Raw genomic sequence first — 5,452 nt, forward strand, 5'->3', positions numbered from 1 at the left:
CTAAGCCTAGGCCGGGCGTGGTGGCTCAAGCCTACCATCTCAGCCCTTTGGGAGGCCAAGCCGAGAGGATTGTTTGAGCCCAAGAATTCAAAACCAGCCTGAGCAACACAGCGACCCCGTCTCTACAAAATAAAATAAAATAAATTATCCGGGCGTGGTGGCACGCGCCTGTGGTTCCAGCTACTCCGGAGGCTGAGGTGGGAGGATCGCTTGAGTCCGGGAGGTCGAGGCTACAGTGAGCCGTGATCGCACCACTGCACTCCAGCCTGGGCGACAGAGTGAGACCTTGTCTCAAAAAAGGAAAAAAAGAAAAATAAAGTAAGCTTCAAAGAAGGTCTGATATTAGTTCTGGGTCGTGCAGTGATGGCGGCCCCGCGCTCTCGCCCCTAAAGCAAGCGCTCTTTGTACTGGGTGGAGGAGCTTTGAGTAATGAGGGTGGAGATGCAGCTTCGGGGTGGCGGTGGGGGGCGTCTGCAGCCACCCTGACACTAGGCCGGGGGTCGCAGTGGGACAGAAAAGTCTGCCGCTCTGACTTGGGCTCTGAGTTCCAACGGAGCCCGGCACTTCCAGTCTCCCAGGCATGCGCGCTGGCGCCTTTGCCATCCGTGCCGAAGGGGGCAGACCTAGCCGCGACCACCACAAGCGCAGCGGTGACACCCAGAGGTCCCACCGGGCCCCTGGGCAGGGTAACCTTCGCCTGTCCGCTTCGGCAGCTTTGCGAAGAGTGGCGCGCAGCTAGGGCTGAGGCTCTTGCGGACCTGCCGTCGAAGCAGGCGGCTGCGCCAGTTCGACCGCCAAGGCCTGGGCTGCAGTCAGCGGTGCGCGCTCTGTTCCGCCGCGGCCGGGCCAGGCGCTCCGGAATAGGGATGGGGGGACACTGCCTCCAACTTTCTGCAGAGACAATCGGGCAGCACCGGGCCTAAGCAGCGACCCCACTGAAGGTTCCTGGGAGCCTTTGCCAAAATCCCAGCCTCTGCCTCGGTCCAACTAAACCGTGTGTAAACAAGTGCACCAAGGCCGCAGAGCGGCTGGTGTGGTGCAGGCGCCTGCGTTCTGGAGTAGTGAAGGTTCCTCCACAGGGAAGGCGGTTTTCCTTCCGTGGAATTCGAAATTCAGCCCCCCAGTTCTAAGCGCCTGCTCCGTTAAGAGCATCTACTCTCAGCGACGCCCAGACCCAGGCTGTGCACTTTCTTGGCTCAGACACTGGCAAAGTCCTCGAGAAATTGCCTTGGTGATTGGTGCCTTCCCTTGGGCCACCCAGCCGCCGGTGGCACGGAGTCTTCCGCGCAGTTTTGCGGACCCTCGCTGTGTGGCCCTGAGCAAATGGTTTCGATTATCTGCAGCTTGGTTTCTGAAACTGTAAAAATAGTCATTAAAGACTCTTCCAGAAAAAGCAAAAAAACAAAAACCATGGCATATGGTACAGCTGATGATCAGTTTTTTATGAAAACAAAAGTATTTTATAAGTATTTTTCGGATAAAAATCTAAGTGCGGGGTTTAATCAGAGGTGTTGCTATTTTGGAGGAAAAGACAGGAATGGAACAGCGTCCTCCACTGCCATGAATTGTCCTCTGGTCACCGGTAGTAGAGACAGTGGCACAGTCATCTGGGAAACTTGGCCTGGCTCCATCTGCCTAGACTTATCAGTGTCCTGGTGTTACCCTGAGGTTAGTGGCCATCACACCAGTTGAAAGGAATGTTGTTCCTGTGTCAGACCCGCTGCCAATTAATGAGTTCGTTATTAAACCCCTTTACTATGCTCTCACTTTGTGTCGGACAGGTGGGATGGGAGAAGAAAAAACATATGTGAACAGAATATTTGAGCAGGTTTTTTCCTACATCTTCCACCATCCCGTTGATCCCCTAAAACAGTTCTGTGTCCCCATTAAGTAGGAAGTTGAGGAGCAGAGAAGGCAGGCGACCCACCCAAGTTCACCCCCAGGTGCCTTAACCACCTCTGGCCTCAAAGGCCCCGGGGTGCCCGGCTGGCTGGCTGTGGGGCCCAAGCCAGGCCGTGTCCCCACTGGACCACGGATCACAGCCTGGAAAAGCCCCATTGGCCGCAGGTCCATTAGAGAGATTTGTGCTGACCCAGGCTCCCCGATTTTAAGAAGCCAAATCCTTGAGTGGAGTGAGAGTCCTAGATTGTCTTTAAAAGCCTCCAGACCTCGCACAGCCCATGCGCTGGCTGCTGCCGGAGATGTACTGGCTTTGCTATCATGCACTGTTGGTCGATGGATTTATCCCAGCTGTGCTGAAACTCTCCAGGGCAGGGAGCCTGCGATGGCAGCGCACCCTTTGCCTCCGTCCCCCATCCAGGAAAAATCCACTGCTTCCTCCAGTCAGCAGAGACTCAGCCAACAAGAGGAATGCAGAGCACTCCAGAGGAGAACCGAGAACCGGCCCTTCCCTCCGCCCCCACCACCCCCAGTCAGGGAGGTAGCCCTCCGTTGGTCCTAGGGGGCGAGGTCCGCCCTGAGGCAGGAGAAGCTGGTGTTGGGCTCAGGGGCCGATGGTGATTATTCAGCATGCGAAGCTGCCTTGCATTTGCATCCACTGTTCAGGTGCCACAGCTGGGGCACTTTTGTTCCTAGGACGTAGTGAGACTAAGAAGGGGAGGGGAGAGCAGAGAGGAAACGCAACCCCGGGGAAGACGCCAAGAGAGGGTGCTGGGCAGGGGTGAACTTTATTAATGCCTGCCGTTTCCAGCTTGTCTGTTGGAGGGGGCGGGCAGGGCCCCTCTGGGCAGGGATGGGGCCATGCCTTTATTAATAGTTCCCAGCTCCGCGAGGCCCTCAGAGCCGTGGCCACCTGTATCATCCTGAGCCCAGGCTTCCAGCACCCAGCTACCATTTGGTGAGGGCACCTGCACGACTCCATGTAATCCTCAAAGGGCCCCAAGAGATAGATACTATTGTAATCTCCACTTTAGAGACGAGTAAACTGAGGCTCTGAGGAGTTACACCACGTTCCCAAGGCTCCTCTTGTGCCAGGACTTTAAGGGGAGCCGCCTGAATCCAGCTCGTTGGTTTTCTCCAGTGAGGCACCTCAAACCTTCTTGTTACTAAAGCCAAGGTCTTTATGTGACTGCCGAAGGGAATTCTGAGCGGGTTGAATATTACCATCCCTAAACAACACCAGGTATAAACAAGAAAGTCCTGGGTGGGTTTTTGTTTGTTTTGTTTTTTGAGATGGAGTCTCGCTCTCACCCAGGCTGGAGTGCAGTGGTGCAATCTCGGCTCACAGCAACCTCCGCTTCCCAGGTTCAAGCAATTCTTCTGCCTCAGCCTCCCAAATAGCTGGGATTACAGGCACCTGCCACCACGCCTGGCTAATTTTTGTATTTGTGATAGAAACGGGATTTCACCATATTGGCCAGGCTGGTCTCAAACTCAGACCTCAAGTGATCTCCCGGTCTCAGCCTCCGAAAGTGCTGGGATTACAGGCATGAGCCACTGCACCCAGCCTTGTTTTTTGTTTTTGTTTTTAACATTGTTGTTGCTGCTGCTACCATTAGAATCCCTTGTTATTTCTCTTTTGTTCCTCCTGAAGATGGTTGGAAGGTGATAGCCCTTGTGCTTTATCTAAGGGACTCAGGAAGGCTCTAATGCCCACCCCTACACCTCCAACTCCCAGCTCAGGCAGAAGAACAGGCTCTGGTGAACCCCTGTGGTGGTGAGGCGCCCTGGTGTAGCCCACAGCTGCTGGGCCTGAGGACTTTCAGCCCTAGGGAAGGAAGATGACAGGCACATTAATGCATTTTGCCTCCTGCACCAAAATGCCCACCACTTATATGAAGCTTTAACAGGCCTGGGTTAAAATCTCAGCTTTGTCACTCACAAGCTGTGTGGTCCTAGACAAGTCAGTTTGCATCTCTGTGCCTCAGTGTGCTCATCTGGATATTGCAAAAAATAGATCTTCCTCATGGGGTGGTTTGAAAGGTTAAACCTGGAGCCCAGTGCACAGTAAACACTATGATGTTATTATAAATAGTAGGTGAATTTCCACATGGTAAATATTGTTCTTGTTCTCCTCATAGAGAGAAGGAAGCAAACGTAGTAACTCAAGTAGTTAGTAACTTGATCACCGGCAGACATTTAAGTAACAGAGCTGGAATTCAAACCTGGTTATGCCTGAGTTTATAGCCCTGACTTGCCTGAGTCTGCACCACGTCTCCCCTGAAGAAGACCTTCAGAAAACGTTGTTGATTGATTGTTGAAAATCCAGATTATTCTAAGTAAGAGTAACCAGGGACTCTGCTGCCTTCTGGGGCTTCAGTTTCCTTTGGTTGCTGATGTTTGGCACATTGCAGGTGCTCAGTACATGTTCGTAAAATAATCGTACTAATGGGTAAGTAGCAATTCTAGAACCGCTACCGTGGGCCAGGCAGTGAACTGGGCATTTATGCAAGCATCTTACACATTTATCTTTAAAGTAAGCCTAGGAAGTACAGTTGCTTTTAAACCACATGGGTTTAAACTGCATAGGTCCATGTATATGCAGATTCTCTTTGGCCTCTGCCACCCCTGAGGCAGCAAGACCAACCCCCACCTCGCCCACTTCCTCCTCCTCAGCCTACGCAACATGAAGTCGATGAAGATGAAGACCATTATGATGATCCACTTTCACTTAATGTACAGTAAATATATTTTTTCTCCTCTCTATGATTTTTTGGTAGTATTTTCTTTTGCCTAGCTTTATTATACGAATACAGTACATAACACATATAACATACTAAATATATGTTCATCAACTGTTTGTCAGTAAGGCTTCCAGTCAACAGTAGGCTATGAGTAGTTAAGTTTGGGGGGAGTCAAAAATTACACATAGGCCGGGCACAGTGGCTCACACCTGCAATCCCAGCACTACAGGAGGCAAAGGCGGGCAGATCACGAGGTCAGGAGTTCGAGACCAGCTTGGCCAATATGGTGAAACCCCGTCTCTACTAAAAATAGAAAAATTAGCTGGACATGGTGGTGCACGCCTATAGTCCCAACTACTCAGGGGGCTGAGGCAGAAGAATCGCTTGAACATGGGAGGCAGAGGTTGCAGTGAGCTGAGATTGCGCCACTGCACTCCAGCCTGGGCAACAGAGCAAGATGCTGTCTCAAAAAAAAAATTAAAAAAAAAAGGCCAGGCGTGGTGGCTCACACCTGTAATCCCAGCACTTTGGGAGGCTGAGGCAGGCGGATCACAAGGTCAGGAGTTCGAGGCCAGGCTGGCCAACATGGTGAAACCCCGTCTCTACTAAAAATACATAAAAATTAGCCGGGCATGGTCGTGTGCACCTGTAATCCCAGCTACTCAGGAGGCTGAGGCAGGAGAATCGCTTGAACCTGGGAGGCAGAGGTTGCAGTGAGCCGAGATCGTGCCACTGCACTCCAGCCTGGGCAACAGAGCAAGACTTCCTCCCCCCGCCAAAAAATAATAATAATTACACATGGATTTTCG

The sequence above is a fragment of the Pongo abelii genome, chromosome 4 (assembly GCF_028885655.2).
Source record: "Pongo abelii isolate AG06213 chromosome 4, NHGRI_mPonAbe1-v2.0_pri, whole genome shotgun sequence".
NCBI lineage: Eukaryota > Metazoa > Chordata > Mammalia > Primates > Hominidae > Pongo > Pongo abelii.